This window comes from Pteropus vampyrus, unplaced genomic scaffold (genome assembly GCF_000151845.1).
Source record: "Pteropus vampyrus isolate Shadow unplaced genomic scaffold, Pvam_2.0 Scaffold410, whole genome shotgun sequence".
NCBI classification, from domain to species: Eukaryota; Metazoa; Chordata; class Mammalia; order Chiroptera; family Pteropodidae; genus Pteropus; species Pteropus vampyrus.
In genome coordinates, this window is record NW_011889191.1 from 448,504 (window position 1) to 471,331 (window position 22,828).

General features: G+C 36.0%; 1 protein-coding gene and 2 pseudogenes across 2 annotated transcripts in view; all 3 read left to right on the top strand.

Annotated features, from left to right (window-relative positions):
- Nucleotides 1–22,828, top strand: part of DPYD (dihydropyrimidine dehydrogenase) — a 717,845-nt gene that overhangs the window by 409,234 nt on the left and 285,783 nt on the right. The window lies entirely within an intron of this gene.
- LOC105305990 lies at nucleotides 1,016–1,436 on the top strand (annotated as a pseudogene).
- On the top strand, nucleotides 5,568–5,687 carry LOC111731930 (annotated as a pseudogene).

Here is a 22,828-nt window from a genome sequence, read left to right on the forward strand (position 1 = left end):
TTTGAAGTGGTGAGATGTGTAAGAATCCCAAGGAGTCCAGGCAGAGACCTTGTCGGCCGTTAGCAGTAAACTCTTTCCCGTGTTATTTCACTGAGTTGCCAAGGCAGAAGAGCAGAGAAACGCCCCCTAAGGTGAGCAGGACCTTCTACAGTTACAAGGCAGAGCCCTGATGAAGGCTGGGGTGGGGAAAAGAGCCCCGAGAGTTATTCCTCCTAGACATTCTCGGCCTTCACCAACCCTATACCACGGCTCCTTTGAAGGCTTGAGGAAAGGAAGCTTAGCAGAAAGACAGTCTGAAGTACAGAAAGCAAATGTGGGACTGGAGAGCAAAGAGAATGCCCCAGCAACACGAAAAGCTAGCGGCTGGTCTGCAAGCAACAAGAGATATCCCACGGTTTGGAAAGTTGGTGCTTGCGCTAATCATAATAAAGAAACTCTGGAGTCTTTCTGGGGCTCAGTGTCCAAATCCTACTGAAGAGAAACTTCTGATCCAATCCTCAAAACATTTGAAGCCAGTGGAAAACTGAATCTAAGTAAAGCCACAACAAAGCCCCAACTCAGCTTAACTACAGATTTGCTCAACTCAGTTTCCTACACTAGCAGCCTGGTAATAGGAGGATTGCACCCTTGCTGGGGTGGTTATTAGATATGTAGGTCTCTACTGTTTTATTTTTACTCAAACTCTCTAGGATATAATCCAAACTTATAAGACATGAGAAAAAAAAAAATGTGGTCCAGGGTTAAGAGAGTTATCTTGCATGTGGTCTGCAGAAGCAGATCTAATGCAGAATTGGAATTATCAGATAGAGACTTTTAAATTACCTTGTTAAATGTAGAGGCAGAAAAAAAGATCTAGCAGAAAAACATTCATGACAATATGTGGCATTTTATCAGAAGGTTGTAAAATATTAAAAAGATCCAAGTGGAGTTTCTCTTCCGGTCCCAGGTGCTTTGGGAGTTACGGGCTTCAATGCAGACGTGCCAAGTCCAAGAAACACATCTGTCCTGAAAATGGCACAGAAACGGCATCAAAAAACCCCGATCACAAAGATATGAATCTCTTAAGGGGGTGGATTCCAAGTTCAGGAGGAACATGAGCTTTGCCAAGAAGCACAAGAAGGGTCTGAAGAAGATGCAGGCCAGCAACGCCAAGGCCATGAGCGCATGCGCTGAGGCTATCAAGGCCCTCGTAAAGCCCAAGGAGGTCAAGCCTGAGGTCCCAAAGGGAGGCAGCAGCAAGCTCAATCGACTTGCCTACATCGCTCACCCCAAGCTGGTAAACGTGCTCATGCCTGCATTACTCCGGGTCTCAGGCTCTGCTGGCCACAGTCCAAGGCCAAGGCTCAAACCGAGGCCCAGCTGCAGCTGCAGCTCAGCCTCCATCTCAGGCTCTAGCTCCCAAGGGTACCCAGGCCCCCATGAAGGCTCCAGAGTAGAGGCCTCTCTGTCTGCAAACATGAGGACAGAAGGTACTGGCATACCCCCTGGACTTCTGTCTGCAAGGGGCTGGTGTGCTCCTGTGCTTTTTGAACAAATAAACCTGAGGCAGGATCTGTCAGTCAAAAAATAAATGAATGAATGAATGAATGAATGAATGAATAAATAAATAAAAAGACTCAAGTGGAAATAAATGAAAAATACTATCTCAGAAATGAGGATAGGCTTGAGGAAGACTGGATATAGCAGAAGGAAGAATCAATGAAGTTGAAAACAGAGTAATAGAAATTACCCAAACTGAAATATTCTACCAGTATTTATGGAATATATTCTAAGTGCCAGACACTTTAGAACATAGTATTGAACTAGTCATAGTCCCTTTTCTCATGAAACTTATTTCTTTTCTAGAGTATAAGTTTCATAACGATAGAGTCTTTTTCTTTTTTTTCTCATTTACCTCTGAATCTCAACCCACCTAGAACAGTAACTGGTGCATAGTAGGAGCTCAATTAATATTTCTTAGGAAAAATTAATTTTTCTAGGGGTTATTTTAAAGCCTTGTTTTATATTCTTTCTTCCAAGATTATCTGGCAAAAAATCTTCTAAACCTGATATGCTATGTATTACTATTTTTTTTCTCTCTAACCCCTAAGCTCCGCTTTTTCTACATTCTCAAAAAGATTAACTCACATATAGGTAATTTTTACAGATATAGAAAGGTATATAGATGTAAACTAGAATTCTGATAAGAAGAACCAGATGTCGGGGAAGGATAATCATACTTCTATCAATGCATATATCATGCTCTCCTGTAATTATTTGCATATGGGTCTCTGTTTCCTCCAGGCACAGATCTCTTGGTGTTCTGAAGGCTGACCTCCAATCCTAGCCAATCTAACTGCTTCTCTTTTATGTATATCATAACATTTTACTAAATTTCATGTGAAAGTGGACATTTCTCAAAATTTTCAATAAACTACAAAAATCTCCCATACAGATAAAGGACACGTGCCATAAAGGTTTTGTTTGTTTGTTTGTTTTGTTTTAAGGCAACTGTCAAAATACTTTCCCAAAATTATGATTCAAATTTAAAATTCATGTCTCCTAAGCCGTGTTCGCTGAGTCTAAGAAACAGATGACCAAATATCTGTCAGCCTATCAGTGATTGATTCCACAGAACATATCAAACCACACACTAGGATTCTCTAAGGGTCTTATTTCATTCTCATACGTCTCCTGTGATTTTTCTGGTCTATATTAAGATTTGCTCCCAATTATCACTGGAATAGGCTTCTAATCTTAGAGGGAAATTCGATGATAGTAGAAAAAATTGGAGTTGCCGTTCTTTACCATTATTAATAAACATAACTGAATTGTACATTATAGAGCCTTTCAATGCCAGAGAATGTTTGAATCATTCATTATCAGGCATTGTCTGGCCCAATCCGTTTATTTACTATGAGAAACAATGAAGTTTAGAGATATTGATCCCAAAGTCGTGCAAACCAGTGTTCAGCTTGTCCACACTTCTTAAGCACACCATGCCTCTTTGCCTAAATATCTGTTTTTGGTTATTGCTCCTCTCCCTTCCCCCAAATAAAACACACCAAAGAGCACAGCATTAAAGCCCAGGTGCCCATCACTATGTGTTGCCAATATCTGTTAGAGTATCATAATTAACGATGACTAAATTCATTAGTAATAACTACCCCTTATTGTGTCCATTGCTATACTGAGTAATAGACATACTTTATCACTAATGCTCATCACAATTTTAAATAGGAGGCATTATTTTCCTCACTTTACAAACTAACCCTAAAAATGAAGAAGTAACTTACCAAGATTGAAGGGCTAGAAAGTGGCAAAGTCAAGAATTGAACTCCACAAAGTTTTCAGTCTCTCCAGTTACACGACACAGTTACCTTGTAACGACATCTACCTAACTACTTCCTGACCAAAAATCAAAAGATAAAAAAAAAGAAGGAAAGAAAAAGAAAAAGAAATAAATTATAGACCACTATGATAGATATTGCTTTCTATTTAGGATTATTTTATCAGTTTACTAAATTTTAAGACATATACAGGTTGGTTAGATAAAATATAAAATCAAATTATATGAAATAAAACATTATAAAGCATACTAATCTTCAATCACACATAGTACAGTTGTATTTTCTTCATTAACTCAAATTTACCAACATGTATATCATGTCGCACTGATTAATAGTTTGAGCTAAACATTTAACATATCTCTGTATAGTTATTAAGGCTGCATGATCATTTGTGTTAATTCTACTAAAATTATTACCTCAAGAGCCAATATAACTTACATAAATTTCAAATTTATATCTAATGTTCACTTCTAAAAAGATTTATTGTTTTAATACTTAAGCTCATAACTTTTCCTAATCTAGTATTTTGATATCATTTGCATCCTTCCAAAATTTTCTAAATGCTTTAAATATTTTGTAATGCCCTAATTACCTGATATTCTGTTATTCAAAGTAAATTATTTTCAGTCCAAATTAATACTGCAGTTTAATCATAACCACATGCATATTTTGAAAAGAAACCTTACTGGTACCCAGTAAGAACACCTACCCACACTCCAGTTTAATGACTTGCTGAATTTTGAACAACGTGTTCATTTTCAAATTATGTGAATCATTTATTTGTATGAGATATTATCAAGTTTTTTTATTTTTTATTTTTATTTATTTATTTTTGCCTCAGGTAGCTTTTGTTGTTGTTTTGCTTTTAGTTGTTGTTCCTTGGCTGGTTGATTGAACTTTCCAGTCTGAGCTGCAGTACAACGTCCCCTTGTTATCTCCAAATAATGAGCTCAGATTCTGAAACTTCCATATATGAACAAAACCTGGTGCCTTCCTACCTCTTCTGCTTCCATCTTACTTTATTCTACAGTGCTGGGACATTATAATCACTCAAATGAATATTCCTTGACCATAACTTAAAACATTTTTTTTCATGTTCAGAATCTGAAGAAGAGATTGTTTTCTAAAATAATGTCAAATAACTGATTAGTAGATTATGGAGGCTGCAAATTGGTTGGGGGGAGGGGAAGATGGGTATGAAGGAAAATCATGGTGTGTAAGGGAATAAAGGAGTAATTACTAAACCAGGGTGTGGGAGAACTATACGGTCTTTCACAGCTCTGTCGCCAGTGATGTGAACTTGGGCAAGTCACAATCTCATCTAAGAAACAAAAAGATTGGTCAACTTTATCACTGCCCTAAAGATACTACACTTCCAGCCAAAGGTTTGATTAAATGGATTTCTCACTGAGGCCGGAAAATCACTTTTGTAAACTATTCCTTACATTGCAGTGGTATTTCTTGCAGTGGTATTGAATAGTAGAAGAGAAAGCTTTTTATATTTTTAACTGACCCATAAACACTTAGTCATTTTTTAGGCATTTCTGAATTGCACATAAGAGAAGCCAGTGGGATCTCATGCTCAGAAAATATATAGATCATTTCAGAGGTGAATACATACTATTTTCTATTCTCTACTCCATTTTAGTCATATATGATGAAATGGTTTGACGGGAACAACATAGAAAATTACTGAGAATTTTTATATTCTGAGGTTTTTTGACTATTGGCTGAGTGGACAAAGGGGCAGGATTAATAATATCTATTATTAGAAAAAAAGTTTTGAGACAGAGGTACATTTTCAGAGAGGTTTTTTCTTCTTGCTTCATTGGACAAGAAAGCTTTATCTTGTTCTGTAAGGTTAACTATGGGAACAGACCACTGCTGGGATCTGGGGAACGAAGGGCAGAAAGAGGAAGGGAGAGGATGCTCTGTTAGTCTCCTGGCTAGACAGGTCACATTGCACTCGGGGCATGAAGATGAGGGTAAGAGTTTTAAATCAGCTGTGAAATTATTTTGGTACCTAGTGTAGAGTGAAGGACTAAGGTTATGTTTTCTTAGTAATTTCCTAGAATAGACAAACAGAGTTTCTTATTATAGTTTCACTGCAATGAGGGTATAGATCTTTGGGCACACAAAAATGTCAGTCATGTGGCCAAGCAAAAATAGGAGCAGGTTTATGTTGGCTCTTGAGATAGTAATCAGGAAAAAAAATCAAGAAGAACATTTTTGTCTAATTCTAAAGACTTTGCCTACCCTGAACAAGCCTGATCCCATCTGATCTCAGAAGCTAAGCAGGGTCGGGCCTGGTTAGTACTTGGATGGGAGACCACCTAAGAAGACCAGGTGCTGTAGGCATAAAAAATAATAAAAAAATAAGGGATTGAAAAATGACAAGGTCCTTGCAATCTGTGAGGTGAACCAAGGGTTGCCTTGCCTAAAAAAATAAATAAATAAAATAATAACATAAAATAAAAATAAAGACTTTATATATCAGAAAGCTTATCTTTTGGATGGATCTCCCAATAAATAGATAATTAACTTCAAATAAACAAAGGATAAATTCTTAGCTATATGCTTCTTCTTTTGTATCATGGTATCCCAAGTCAGTGGTTGTTGATAGGTATTTTCCCAAAGAACGTATTTGAGGATTAAATATAAAATTGTGCAGGATTAAAACAATTTAACTCGTATATTACATACTGCATAAATGATGAAGTTTTTCTACCAACTCTGAATCTGAAATCCCTCATGCCATAGGAATTAGCAGAAACATTATACACATAAAACAAAATTCTAAAGTCTAAATGGCCAAAATAGTAACATCTACTGATTTAGCTCCTTTCCTTATTTTCTCATGAATCTGACATCAATTTACAAAGGTTAATTCCCTCTAATCAGTTATCACCCAGTAAAACTTAATTTTGTTCTTTCTTAGAGTGCCTTCCATCTGTTTGCTCTGCCCTCGGAAGTGCATATCCTCTTGATATCTCCTGATAACCTTAATATTTTCCTAGCCTCTTGCATCTGTCTTTTGGCCACCAGTGAAATATCTATTTCCCTCAAAAAAGGGGGAACGTTCTTCAAAACTCTCTCAAATAGAGGTCACCTTTTCCCATTCTCTCTGCCTACTCTCCACCCCACCCCACTACACATCCACATCTCTGTCCTTAGGCCAGGTGTTGCATCTAGCCCTCTTCTAGCTTCCATTGCCACTCTAGGTATTTAGTCAACCATGCCTTATCATTGAACCATTGTGCTGCTGTAGGTTTAAGGTTCCGAGGTAAGGGATACGAGGCTCGGGTAGTTGGAAGAAAATGCGGAGAGCCATAAGCAACTGCGACATAGCTCTTTATTCCAGCAGGAGCACAGCCAGCCTCTTAAGGTGGCGGCGCCTTTCATACACAGGCCCACGCATGCGTACCGGGCAGTTTGACACATGGTTATATAAGGGGAGAAGTGCTGAGTCATTTCAGTCTGGAAGCTGCTGAGGGTGTCAGGAGGGAGCCTGACTACAGCCATCTTTCTTTCTCCCCACAGCCATGTTCCATGAAATAAAGCCACACTCTTCCTATTCTACAGCCTTGTTCTGCATTCCCTTTTCTCCCTCCTCTTCTCAAATATTTATGAGCTCTTCAGCATATGACTTTTATTTTTTGTCTGCCATTATCTTAGGTAACTTTAACATCAACATTTATGGTCTTTCTTACCATGTCTTAACTTTTTATCCTCTGGTTATTTTTGCCATCATGTCTCTAGCTTTTTTTCATAGACAGCTCTTGGTCTTGTTTTCCTAAAGAACTATGCCACCTCGACTATTTTGGTAGCTGAGATCCTGTTATCTGAACAAATCCCACACCTTCTACATCTCCCATCACGTCACCTTTATGGCCTCTTAATTCTTCTCTGTTCTCTCCAACTCTCAGCCCACTCCTGGTTCTACAACTCTCCTTTTCCAGTTTCTATTCAATAAACACAAATTACAATTAATGCTTTTATTTTAATTTTGAAAAAAAGAAAAATAATGAAAATTATATAAAATAATGCAAGAAATATTTTTGTGTGTACCACCCATAACTAACAAATGTTAAGTTTTTTTATGTTTGCTTTACAAGTCCTTTGGTTATAGCTGTAAAAATTCAGAAGATGCATATTTATTTTTAAGTAAACTGAAGCCAGTATGTATACTATGTATGAAATTGTGTAGTTAAAATGAAAGTAAGGAGTGAAACTTGTGGAAAAGGGAATAATTAAAAGAATACTATAAAAGTTCAAGTGAGAATTATTTTAGGATATTATGCAGAAGGATTTGACTAGAGGTAGAAGATTAGAGTGAAGCCACAGCATGCCTGGATGAAGTCTGTTTGGTCAAATGTCACATATACGTTTATCTGCATTGAAGTTTACCTGAGCACAACCATATATGAAACTTTACTAATCATAAGCCTCCATTTCTAAAATGTCTCTTCTAAATTTTCCTCTAGAGTAACGAAGAGCTGGATCTTTAAAGGAGATTAGGGCTCCTAAAAAGTTGTGGTTATAAAAGGAGAGTAGAAATATCTATTGTCCCTTTTCTTCTGATATCTTTATAGTTTTAGTAATAAAATATTCCTAGATAATATTTAATTAATAAGACAATCTAATAATTTTACCATCTACTTTGATAATAGTTGCTTTTATAGAATTCTCATATTACACTGCAATATTTTGATTTGCGTAATGTATTCTACCAAGAAGTTCTAAACAGGCAAGTCATCAATTTATTAAAGAGATCAGCTTAAGAATCTATTGTTAGTGTAAGGAGGACACCAGGTATTTTGCATTTGTTTTTCATGAGTTGAAATATTTTGGTAACATCTATACTTAATAAAAATTTAATTACGTATGCTAATTATAAACATATTTATTGTCTGGGGATTTCAAACCAATGAATGCATTCCTCCCCCAAAATTAACAATTTTTATAATGTACTACCCTTAGTGTAGTCATCATATGCCCTAAAATTTCTAAAGCAGACTCATTTTCTCTGCAATTTATATTCAATAAATGTGATTCTATTGTTATAACTTTATGTGTTTTTTAATACTAAGAAAATTTTAACTCTGAAAAGTTGAATTGGTTAGCCTATGCAATTGGAGCATATTAGAATAAAGATAATGTAGTCTGGCAATGGCCAGTCTAGGAACTTTTAATTGTTTCAGTTTATATATTGTAGAAAATTCTAAGACAATGTAATCTTCAATAGAGCAGTATTTGGAAAAGGGTTTTGTTCACTGTGGGCACAAGAATCTAGAATATAATAATCAAAGACCTACCAGATCATATACTAATATCAGTCCGGAGAAGGGGAGGTCTCTTTAGAATTGATCTTATAAAGGTGACAGAAGGATCTTTGTAAGAATTACTGACCCCAAACTGATTTTAATGAGGGTTATAGGTAATTTCACTATCAATATTTGCATAACAAGTCATAAAAGATGCATAGTTAATACTGTAATCAATTTTTATTTTCTCCTTACTGTGGTCCTGGTGAGAGTCTAACTGGTGGTGCTGAAGGGCCTTTCTTTTACCGTCTAGCATGTCTTGTGTCCATACCATGTTTCCCTTTCTTATCTGAGCAGAGTGTCTATGTGTTTGTTGTTGTTGTTGTTATTGTTTGTTTTTTTGCCAATAGTATTCTGACTGCCACTCTCAGATCTTTTCTATTCATGTGATGAAAGACACCTTCCTATCGTGCTCCTACCCAGCAGCATTATGGTTGTTCCTGCATAAGCCGCCCCAGCAGAATTCTGGAGCTTCCCCATGTGACCACTGAACACCCTTATTGTACGGACTACTTTTCCACATGTCCTTTGATTGGAAGAGTGTTATGTATTTTCCTGATATCATCTTTATTAGTTTTATGAACCTCTCCAGAAGTATTTTGTTTTAATTGTCTTTGGCTATTTATTTTATTGAAATTGCCTCTTGTTATCATAAGTAGATAAAAATAAATTGTAATAATTATTACATACTAAGAAAGTTCTACACCAAAAGACAAGCAAATAGGACCTTGTCTTGATATATTAAAGAGGTGCTAATCTTAAAATCAAGTGTTTCTGGTTGTATATCTGGTTTTATTGTCGGCTTATAGACAAGATTTTGTATTCAATGGCTAATAGAATGATAAGCAGCAATATTAATATTCTTATTTTAAAACGAGTGTCAAAGAAGATTTTCAGTGCAAAATGCCTGAAAAGAGAGAACTGGAAAGTAAAGGGCACATTAAGCTGGAACCTGAAGTGACAGTGCTGTGTTACATTGTGGAGATTCTACGACACGTCAAAGGGCTGGTGGTTTAATTGTGCGAATGTATGATTTGGTGAGTCAGTTTAGACTAGAGCAAACTGGACCTGTCACTGAAATGACAATGGGTAAAAATGGACCTATTCAATCTGCCTCTCAATGCCCCAAATTCGTCCTGGTTGTAAATTAGAGCTTCTGGACAATGCTTTAACTCATTCAGGTCACCAGGGTACTGTGTCAGCTCAGTGCTCACAATTGCCCGTGACCAATTCTGCACTCTCCCCAGCGGGAGGGATGCAATGTCATTTTGCACTCTCTTCTTTAGGATAATATCAGGTCTGAAAGGAAAGGAACAAAAGAAGTTGCTGCTTTCCTTCCACCCTCCTCGCTTAGCCATAATCATACCCCTCCTCCCATTTGGCCAGACTATGAAGCAGACAGAAAATGAGCTTCCAGGATGGATGTGTGGTTACCTACAGACATGAATAAAATCAAGAATTCAGTGCCGTTCAACTCTATCTTTAAGTCAGAGAAAATGGGCATATGGACAGCATGGGCGAGCTAGAGAGTTTTCTAGCTCATCCATAGTAAAATCATCACAATATGGTTTCTCTTGCTAGGACCAACATTTTACTGTGGCTGCTGTCTGCTTCTCTGACAGCGTCTCATTGCATTCCCTCCTCAGTCACTACCATCCAGCAACACTTGTCTTCTTTTACGTATTTAAACATACCCAGTTCTCAGTGCATCCGAGCCCTGGTATATGATATTCCTCTTACTTGAATTTAGCCATTCTTCACCCAGTAAATCCTAACTTATCTGTCGGATTCCCACTTCCAAGTCACTTCTGTGGGGAGGCATTATTTGAAAGGGCTATCTATATTAAATCCCAATTATTTTGTTCATTTACTTATTTAGCATAGCAACTTATTTGTAATACTCATCACAGTGTGTAGTCATACACCATTTTGTTAGGTCTTTAAAATATTTCTATTTCCCACTAGACTGTAGTCTTGAGGTTTTTAGGCTGGTATCACATCTGTTTTCTTGACTTCTGTCTACCGAGAACCTACACAATTCCTGGCACATCGTAGGTGCTCGGTGAGTGAAGCACCAAGCCCACCACCCTGTCACGTGCTCAGGGTTTCTATTCTGACCTGCAGGATCTGAGGGAATGCCACTGACTCAATGATGTAGGAAAGAAGACATCTCAGACTCAGATCAAAAAAATAAATTTAAATAAAGTTACTGTAGTTCACTCCCCTTCAGTTTACTGCCCTCATGGTCTTCTCCTGAGGTCAGCCTTCCACAATCCCTGGTCGACAGTGAGCACGTTGTCAGAGGAAGTCTGCAAATGTGACCTCAACCCCCTCATTCAACATGATTTGCCCTTTGAGGCTCTGTAGTCCCTTGACAAGAACTAAACAATCAAATTGTGAAAGCCCTCTTTCCTTTCACTGTAAAACTCTTTTATGAATGTGCCATTTGTTTGAAACGTGTGTTTTTCTAAACTGCAAACAATTTCCTGTCCAAATGTTAGAACCATTATTAATATTATAATAATATAAAAATCAGATTTTTGCTTTTTTAGTTGATTCCTAACACTACTTAAAATTAATGGTGAGAATAATTCTATATCTCTTGCTTTTCCTAGAGAAGAAAAACAAGGAGTGGGGGTGAATCACAATTCCGGAAGTATTTGACTCAGAAGCAGCACCACTCAATATTAACACACAACCCCTCAGTATTATTACAGAACCCCAGTCCCTGATGCTTCCTCCTGGTGTTGAGCTCCTTGCTCCTGTCCTCAGAGGCTATAGCTTCACAAGTCTTATTACTTCACTCTTACTATTTCAGAACCTCTCCTCTTACGCAAATTCTTCTTGCTTCTGCTCTTGGAAACATTCTTCCTATTGCTGCTGCCGTGGGGTCTTCAAGCTGAAGGAGAATTTCTCACCAGAGACAACAGTTTTTAAGACCCTCATTGTCTCCATGCCCTTTGAACGGTGTGTTTCTACCCTCCTGAGGAGTTGCAGCAATTTCTCCTGGCACTGAGACAAAGGGCTCGTGTGTCATCTCAGTTCACAGCAGTGGTCCATACTGATAAGCAGTTTGTGTCCCAAACTAAAGCATAGGTATTCTTCCAACAAATATGTATTATCGCCTGTTATGTGCTAGGCACTCTTGTGTGCTATAGATTATAAAATGAATAATAACCCCCATGGTTCTCGGTTACCCAGAGATTTGGGCAGCCACTTATTTCTTCTCTTTGCTCAGAAATCTTAAAACTGATATCCTCAAGAGTTTTAGTGTGAGGCCCAAAGCCTTTTTACATTTCTCCAGGGAAATCTAGTAGGTTTTCACACGAATAGTCACTCTGAACCTCTTGGAAATAGAATCCTTGGTGGCTTGATACGATACAGAAACATTCTGAAGCTAATAAAATTGATGACTAACATTTATTCAATGCTTCTATACTAGACATAATGCTAAGGGTTTGGCAAAGTTAAAACTCTCAAATCCCACAATAACCTTAAGAAGAGGGCACCATGGTTACATTCATTTCACAGCTAAGAAACTCGGAGAAATTGAGAAACTTTACCGAGTACACACAGCAAATTACTGAAGGCTCCAGGATTCACACCTAGGGGATCAGACATCAGAGTCTGTGCTGGATACTGAACAGAGAGATGAATAAAGTAAGAAAGTACCAAAGCCTGCTTTTAAGTTGTTCACAACCTAAAGGAGGAGACAACCATGTAAACAGGTTCGAAAAACTATGTTCAGATGAGAAACGCACAATGTCTGTTAGAGGTGGTAGTGGCAACTCTGCCATGAGAGAGTGGTTAGGAAAAGCCTTCCAGAGAATCAGACTCTGGAACGATGCACAAAGGAGAAGCTGGCTTTGCTGGCAGAATAATGCTGTCACATACAAGTGTGAGAAAATGTTTCACAACTGGGAACTGCAAATGGCTCAGTGCTGCTTGAGTGTCTGATACAAACGGACACTCGGGGGTGGCAGGTGTGATGTCTGGAGAGATGCTCCCAGACCACAGGGACTTAATTATGAAAGGCCAATGGTTCTTGCCTAGAAGTTTCAACTTTATCCTGGAAAGATAGAGAACTACTGAGAGATTTCATGCAGAGCAATGACATGATCCCACTTGCATTTTGGAAAGATCCCTGAGTGGCTCTGAAACTTGAGGGAGAGGAGAGCAACAGGAGAGACAACAAAGCCAGTTAGCAAAGGAGTATATGTAATTCAAGAACTAACGTGACAAGATAAAAATATCCACATGCTTTAGCATTATACACAGACTCTTTTTAAATTTTCAGCTGTGGAAAATTATAAGGTCTGGTCGACATCTTCAACTTGCTGCTAGATTCCACTCTCCTCTCTCCACAGAGTGTCTGTATCTGGAAGGCTGGCCTGCATCACTAGGTCACCTCATCTTCTGGCTCCAGCTGGGCTCAGTCAGAGGGGGACCAGAGAGATTGAGGAGAGGGAGGGAGCTGCCTCCCTGCAGAGTCACTGTGAGGGGGCTGTGAATGCCACTGAAATCTCCACTCCTGTCTGTGTAGCCCTCTTCACCAGCTTTTAGGTCTTGGGGTGGTAATGGCTCCTCCAGTATCCTCCATTGTCTTTTGTGGTTTTCTTCCACCTTGTAAATGTATTATTACTCTTTACTCAAATTACCCAACCATCTGTTTTCTGCCAGGACTCTGATTAATATAAGAGAATATGGGAAAATAGGCATTTTAAGACAGTGTAGTGGCATTATTAATTAATCTACCCTTTCTACAGAACACTTCGACCATAGCATTAAAAATTTTGAATGTATGTTTTCTTTGACTCAGAAATCTCTTAATTAAGAATATACTCATTGGATATACTCTCAAACATATGTGAAAAATGTTTATCGTGGTATTGTACAGTGATTTTAAAAATACTAGGAAAGATATTTATCTGTAGCGGCTAATTTAATAAATATCCAAGATAAATTCTGTAATTTAAGTTCAAGTTGCATAACAGTGTACATACTACGATCTCTTTGGTATAAAAATGTATCTTTTTATAGAGATTAACAATATTAGTTGTGTTCACATTTGTGAAAAGAGCCGAGAGGCAAAGGGTAGTTTTGGAGGTAGGTTTTACTTCCTATGTTACATTTTTCTAAACTTTGTCAATTACTAAACTTTAATAAAAGTTATTTTTAATTTTTAAAAATATCTTTAAAACGGAAATACTGGTGCCTAACTCAAAAAATGTGAAAATTAAAGTCATAGTATATCTTAAGTAGCTACTAGGTACCAGTTCTATAGAAGGACCTGGTGTAGGTAATAAATAAAAACGACCAATGAGTATTAGAGTGTTGAAGAGGTGAGTAGTATTAGAGTAGAGCTGGAATTGCCAGGGATGGTGACTGTTCAAGCAGCAAGGGTAGGACTTACTGAATAAGGGAAATGAAGGATTATGGAATGATTCTCAGTTCTCATTTAAGCAAGGGTGTGTTTGGTGGTTCCATTTCCTAAAAACAGAGTGTGGCAGGAAACACAGATTTAAGGAGAGAGATGATGGCTTTGGTTTGGGGTACATAGCGTTTCTGGTGCCTGTAGAATTCCTAGTTGGGCTGCCTAGAAGGCATTTGGACAATAGCAGGTCAAATGATCTTGTGACAAGTTGGCCCTCTCTTCACCCTGAAATATTATCATCTGGGGTGGGGAGAGGGAAACAGGAGTTCAAAATCAGTCAGAGGTTTCAAGTGTCTTTTCTAGAATCCCTGCTTCCACCTTGAACTTCTTTTCCTCTTATCAATATCTATTTTTTTCTTTTTAGTTCTTAAATGTTAAGGATATCATTATTTCTTGGCTTCCACCTGTGTCCATTAATGCAATTAAATTTGCATCAATAATCTAAAATACCAAAACAGCTTGGTAGCTTAACAGCACAACTGAACTGATTTCTTGCTTGTTATTATTATGTACTTTTGTTCTGAGAAGATTTTCATTTTTTTCTACTGTTGCATATTGCATATTTGATTGATATATTTATATTTATAATTTCTACTTGTCATATTTTCTCATGGGAAAATGTCAGACACTTTTAATATAAAGAATCATCTTATAGCTATCTGAATTAGAACTAGAGGCAATTTTAATGCAAAACAACAAAGGTAAACTGTTTTGCAGAAAGCTTGCAAAAGCAACTAGCTAAATCAATACCTTATATCCACTTTCTATATCTCTGTGTAATTATTAATACTTCATTCATCTAAAATGTCAGAAACACTTACATGCAGGTTATGCTAAAGGAAAAAAGAGAGAAGAAAATTTGTTAAAATATTTACTAACCCCTTCCACAAAAGATTTTTTTAAATAAAGGGATTATAGATCAGTAATGTCAAGATATTCTGCATAGCTTGTCTTTATCAAAATAAGGAATCTTTTATTAAGGGATCCCAGAAAGGGTAGATTTGTGGATTGAAGGGAGTATATTTAATATATCCGTATCCATCTAGATTGACAGTTCTCACAGACATGAATTTCCCTAGAGAGACAGTGTTACTGGTGTCAGTGGATGGCATCATTTACTTCAATGTTCCATTATTAAATTGATAACAAGATAATTCCTCTGCTTCTCAGAGACATGACAGGGTTTATAATGGTTAACACTCTTATTGCATGGGATTTGATGTTCTAGGTAGTTTTTAATAAGAAGCATATTTGTATTTCAATATTGAAAAAAATGAAGTGAAAACAACAAACAAAATACAATCAAAATCAGATATAACAGGTAACAGAAAATGTCTATTTAAAGAATATTTTGCTTCCTATATTTAGCTATGTTTTAAAAAATGGACTTTTTATCCTTTCTTCAACCATTTAGCTAACACAGTTCTGTTCAGAGTCAGGTATTCTAACATGGTATTTGTTAAAAATTGAAATTTACATATTTGGTTTAGTATTTGTATATAAGAAATGTATGCTATTTTAGAAGTAAAGGAGCTAACTAATACTTATTGAGTTCTTTGTTTATCACTTAGAAACATACGTGTAGAAGTAGAGATGGAGATAGGTTAGAGGTAGCAGTAGAGACAGATATAGAAATTGACAAATAAGTAGAAATGCTTTAAAAATTATAACAATTTACTAAGGCAGTTAATATTAACCCATTTTACAGATAAGGAGACTGAGGCTCACAGAGATTATTAACTTATCCAGGAGATTATGAAATATACCTAAGTTCCACAGCTAGTAAATGTGGAAACCTATGTTCTTTTTACTATCTCTTAGGACCTTCCTTGCAGAATTTAAGGAAGTATGTTTCATGTCCATGATCAACCAGCTGGCAGCAGAGGAGATAGTAGTTGAATATTTTTCCATGTACTCCTTAGAAAATTAAAAATTAACTCATATTTGTGTGGTTACATTATATTTGAGGGTAAATATTGAGAACCAAGAGTAGGAAAATGTGAGTCAAAAAGAAATTTCTCAGGCTGGAGATGAAATCAGGGCTTAACTAAGTGAGGATTCAGTGAGCACCTCTGGGTTGAGAATATTTCAGAGGGATTGATTGATCTTGTCACCCCAGTGATGACTAGAGCAACACTTTCACATTTGTTTAAAATTGCATTGTGTTTGCAAATAGCTTTATAGGTCATGGATCTCTAATGATTTCCAGATAGAATTTTTTTCAGTTTCACCAAGAGTAATGTGATGTTTTGGCAACTGCTAACTACCACAAGAAATGCATCCATTTCTAATGGGAAAATGTCGCTGTATACCTAGGAGCTAAAACAAAATAGTGTTTTGTAAGTTAAAAATGAGGGAAGCCCAAATGTTTGATGCTTATGGGTAAGGCAAATCAGAGAGTGATACATTTACTGTCAATGACTCTGGAAGGATGTAGCCCCATGCATAGTCACTGGACATTTTCTTCAACTATTCCAAATTATAGCTCTACATGAACCATTGACAAGACAATAAGGTTCTGTACCACATTGCGTGAGTGAGAGGCTAATTCATGTGAATTTAGTCCTCATAGATAAATGAAATGACACAGTTTGAAATCCTTTCAAAGCTATAAAGAATTAAATTGCCCTCTTTGTAAAGCATCCTATATTGTGACACATTTTTCAGGTTCTCAACAAAAAGTGATTTAATACCAAATTCTGACAAAATGAGCACTGAAAAAGTCAATGGTCCTTAAGCACCAATATTATTGGATTGTTCTTGCTATACTAATCATTTCCGTCACCTATTTTTATGGTAAGACAGGTGATACTGAATAGTTGCCATATATACCAGTCAGGAGTATGGCTAATATATGTAAGACACTGTACACAGGAAAATAAAGTGTATAAGAAAGGGTCCCTGCCATCAAAGGTGTGTAAACTTGTTGGGTAGACGGAACAAACACATACAGAGTAACAATTACAAAATAACAATTAATAAAAAAAGTATTACTTCATAAAATCTGTATCTTTACGAGCTATATATGCTACAGGAGTAAATATGCACGCACGCACACACACATGGAAACATGCATACACACACACACACACACACACACACACACACACCCCTGCCATGGAAGATGTCATATTCTGATCAGTATCTCAATTAAATATGGACAACTCAAGAAGCATAATAATTTTTATTATTGTAAATCAAGTGTCATTTCATCAAGAATGGAGATTATGTAAAAGATCATCTGATTAAATTAGTTAGGCTTGATGATTGCTTTAACAGTATCTTAAACAAGAAAGTCCTTGAAAAATACAGAGATAGGTAATAGTTTTCCCATCTTTTCATTCTACAAGTCTCCTAGCATTTTTTTCCCCTCTTAGGGAAGATTTCTTTCTTTTTCTCCATAGCTTCAGAAAGGGTGGCTTCATATAAAGTAAAAACAACTATGCTGCTTACACAGAAATTTTAATTTAATAAAGGAAAATTTAGTGGAAATTTAGGGAAGGTTAGTGAGTTGTTGTTGTTGTTGTTTTTTTAAGAATGAGATACCTAGTTTAATAAGTATTCTTTAGAGTGGCCTAAAATAGATTCATTGACAAAATTATTTAAGATAAATTGATGAGATGAAGAAGCTGACCCTTTAAACCAGACCAGAAGTCAAGACAGGCAATAGAAATGATTCAGCGCTGGTTGTTATTAGCAAGCTTAGGAAGATATAGGCTGTGAACTAAAATACTTAGCACCTAGAAAGGCTCGACTACAGCATATTCATTGGAGAATGAAGCCTCTTCCACAAATAAATAAGTGGGAAGTAATAAATGAAGTGGGGCAGAGTATTTTTAGAAGATGAACATCTTGAGCCGCTAGTTAAAAAACCAAGTTAATTTTCCACTGTGGGTCCCTTCTGATGCACGTCAGAAAAATGGCACCATAAAACTGACACCAGGCCGAAACTATACATGTTCTTTAATACATGAAATGTAGACACTAATTTGCTTGAGTGAATTTTTCCTGGCATTTCTTAGAGACCATAAGCATAAGCTAGGGCTAACATCCCGTATAACGAGCTTCCTAGCACCTTCAGCTTACATGCTATTGTATTTTGATACAATGAGTCCTTTATCAGAACTCACTGGGGAGCTCCACTAAGGCTGATAACTAACTGATAGAAAAACTGTTTGCAATAAATTACAATTTGAAAAACAAAAAGACTTTGCCTGGATAGAACAAATATTTAAGGTTAAATTTGTATACTAGGATTTTTCCTTCCACTTTATGCAATTTTTAATATGTGTGTATATGTATATGTGTGTGTTTGGCTGAATAATTTGGGTTCGTAGGTGACTGTTTCTCTGTAGTTATTGGGGTAGTTGATTGAAAGTGTACATGTCTATATATGTATATAATCTATATGATTTTATATATATATGTATATATTATTTACATAAATAATTTGAGGAAAATAGACATTTAGCAAATGCAGTAAATCTCTCTGGCTTGGCTAAATAATATCTACTAAGGTATAATACCCCAAGTCATTAGAATATATTTTTTAAAAGGAGAAAAAGAATTGCTTATCCTGATTCAAAAAGCACACATAAGAGTATCTTGAGGGAGGGGGAAAAAAAAAAAACTGCTGACAATAACTACCCACTCTAGTGTGAATTCTTCCTAAATAAATAGCAAAAATCCCTGTCACTCTAAAAGTATACTGAACGAAACACTTCATGCAGTACTGCAGCAAACAGTCAGTTCTTTACCGGGGAGAAGATGGATTGGGTTGCACATGAGGTCTTCTACTTCTGTATTTCCTTTTCTCCCTGTCTGTCCCTCATTGAACACTTTGTCTCAAGAAAGAACAGCATGGTGTTAAAAGAAGCTTCCACTATTCTTTACTATCTGCATTCATTCTTTTATTTAGTAAAAATGTAAGAAGTTTTTGTTTTGCTTTTATACTTTTTGTTCCAAATACAAGGCCAGGGACCATTTGCCCTTTGTCCTTGGTAGATGAAAAATGTAACATATGGTAAACCTTTTCAGTGAATAGACATTCATGATCATGCATGTGAAAATGCATTAAAAGAATTTATGAGACATGTGGGGACATAGGCTGCATCTGAGACTAAAATCCTGATCACAGGCTTTTATGGTATTCTACTGTGATGACTTCTGTGATGGGGGGTGGGGAAGGATACCTCTCTTTTCCTTCATTAAATAATAGAACGGTTGGAGATGTTTGTAAATAATTCAAAAGGGTTTGCACCAGAATTTGTTTTTTTAATCAAATTATTCTAGAGACTGTTCTTTGCCTTATCTTAAGTAATTAAAACAATCAGTGCTATAGTTTTCATAATGATCTTTGAAAAAATATAGTAACTATCAAAACAGAAAGCATTTGCTGTCTCATAGTTGCAATCTCATGCCTTTTCCCAACTCTTAATCATGTATACCTTTATACAATAATTCCTATAACAAGTGTATGCTTATAAATTTATTTTTTAAACAAACTCTCAAATTGACAAATTTTATATAGTAGGAAAAATGTATAATCTACCCTTAATCTAGAGGACTAGAGACCCCAGCCATACAATTACTTCATTTCGAAAGGCTACTTTACTCCTATTTGTTTTGAAAGTTTCAAAGACTATGTAATTATATGTGTGAGGCTCAAGAGAAAAGGTTACAAAACAAACACCTCATTGTTGTTCTTTAAAAACAGCATTGATATTAACATCTGTGCATTCCTGAGCAAGCCAGAAAGTATGAACAATGAGAAAGGGAACATTTAAGAGGAAAAACTACGTTATTTGCAAACTTTCAATATATCTATAAAAAATAAAAATTAAAAAAAAAAAAAACATCAAATTTTAAACTCCAAGAAGGTCCTTCAGATTTAGCTTTGGATTAGAACTGCTAATGCATTAATTATACACAAATGTGACTTTAGCCCAGCTGTTAAAATAGCTAATATTGGTATTAGAAAAATTTTATAAAATGACTAACTAAGCAAAGAAATTTGGGATTTTTTTTCCTGTATGTTTAATGAGGTGTATACCCTTTGCATGCATGGTAAATATTAGTGCATATGTAATATCTTAGAAGTATATAAGTATGGCTTAAATACAATTTCTTGATTTTAATTAGGTTACATTGCCTTTTGAGTATCTTTATTTAACAGGTAATGCGAAGTTAACGGGAACTTCGTTGTACACTCTGTTTTATTTTTATAGTATGCAAATAAGGACCAAATGCCAACACATTCATTATGCTGTATAAGGCTTATACCAGAAAGGTTCTAATCACTTTGAAAAAGATCCTGTCATTATTTCCATCCTAAATCACTATGCCGCGCTTCTGAGAAAGAACATTCTGAGCTAAAGTTTGGAATATAGATGAAATCTTAAGATGTTTACAAAATGTGGGAAACATCTTTGGTTGATTTCTAAGTATCAACAGCATATTAAGGCAAGGGGATCATTTATCAATATTCAGTGACACAATGAATGCTTTATTCGTTGAGTAGCATTAATCATTACCCTGAAAAATGAAGCCTGTGAGAGATTTATTTCTATTGCTCTTTACCAAGGTGTCCATTTTTGGCATATATGGTAACTCAAAACATAAGAGGTGGAAGCACATGAGTCAAAACATGAAAATAGTTCCCTATACAGAAAGTTTTGATTGAAGCGATGGAAACTATAGTGAGGATGCAGATAAAGGAGGAGAAAGGAGAGCAAAAAAAGTGAATATGGGATCATTTGTGTAAGAATAGTACACAGAGTCATTAGTTTATTCATTTACCTAGTTTTCACTCAGCTGCTTCTTCGTGCCTGCCTCAAGGTGAGACATGGAAGGAGGTGACCATCATGGGAGAAAGATGGTGAGCAAGTAATTACAGAAGTGCATAAGAAAAAGACAGGTGCACTGGAAATAACAATATCTCATGCAGAATGCGGATTATAAGAAAAGCTTCCAGCTTTGTGGTTTAGAATGCAGGCCCTTTATGTCTCTAAGATATAGGGCACAATTTCTAACTTCCACTACACTCTCCATCCCTTCCTCGCCCAGCGTTGCAGCCAGTCCCATAATGCATGCTACTTTATCCTTCACATGGCATCGAGTTACAATATTGGCCCCCTTTGGGTCCTCCAAATCAGGGAAGCACAACTGTGGGGCTCACAGTTCTTAGAATTTTTCTGAGTAAGTAGCAAAAAAAAATTTAATCTCAGTTCTGATAAAGCAATGTCAGCCAAGAAACATAATTAAATAAGAAAAAAGTCTTAGCATTTTAGTAGAATCTTAAAATAATTGTTAAAATATGTATAAAATGTAAATCTATCTATAAAATTTGCTTCTGTGGATCCACATCTTTTTAAAAACTACATTAATTTACAAATATAATATGCCCACAATGTGACACTACAAAAAGATCAAAGAAGCATATAAAGATGATGCTTTCTACCCTTTCCAATGACATATTTTTGAAAGTCTTATCTGTGGATGTTTAAAACCAAAGTATTGCGCTATTTCAAAATGTCATTGTTTGCACTCGAACTAAATTGTAGAAAATGGCAAATCTGAATATGACATTATTATCTCAGTTATAAAAATAATCATTGAATTTTATTGAAAAGTATTTAATGTCAAATATATAATACCATGTTATTCTCAGAATAATCCCTATGAAATAACTCTGATAAAACAAATTATTCCCATTTTATAGATCAGGTAGCTAATGCGGGAAATATATGCCAGTATTTATTTCATTCCACAAGTAAGAGGCATCTACTACATGCCAGCCCTGTTTTATATCCAAAACAGAGAGTTTTACTGTAGTGGAGCTTACACTCCAGCTGAGGGGAGAAAGACATTAAATATATTAAATAAGAAGATGATATAATAGAAAGTGCAATGGAAAAGAAAATAGAGCTAAGAAAGATGGTTTGTAATCTTAAATAGAGTGTCATTGACACAATGACATTTGAGCAAAGACTGGAAGGAAGAGTGAGAGAGTGCCTGTGAATGTCTGGGGAAGAATATGTAAGATCAAGGAAGCAGTCAGGGCAGAGTCTCCCATGGACGCACAGCATGTTCCACGGTGAATTGAATCGAAGACTTCTTACAGAATTTCTGTGACATAATAGCATGTAGTTGGAAAAGAGTAAGTTGTGTGTTTTTTAGAAGTCTTTGATTTCTTAAAAGCATTGCATTTAACAAACATTTATTGCATGTCAACTATTCTTTTATTTATTTCTTTTTCCAACATATATTTTATGAGATCCTAATATATATTGGATACACTGGTAAACAGAACAGTCAGTCTCAGCCCACAGAGGACACCTGCTGAGGTGGAAGACACAGCCTATGTCTTCTAGAAGCTTACCATTCAGTATTTAAGACACAATACCACTAACTTAAACAATAGGATTATCTAACTGAATGTGCATTAAACATGCAATCCTAGTTGCCGAGAGCAAAAGAGCTACATCTCATAAAACAATTAGAATAACATTTTTTTAAGTTCCTGTGTCACATTCTAAAACTGTATTAATTATTAGCCTTATTAATTTATAAAGGCAGCTCATTAATTAAATATTTGTTATAGCCTCTAAATAGAAAAGGTTTAAAATTGGAATATAGATACTTCATAACATATTTCAAATCAACCCCTTGATGTGCCTTTGGAAGGCTGTGTTCCTGAATGAACCACATCAATACAGGCAACATACATGACCTTTTAAATA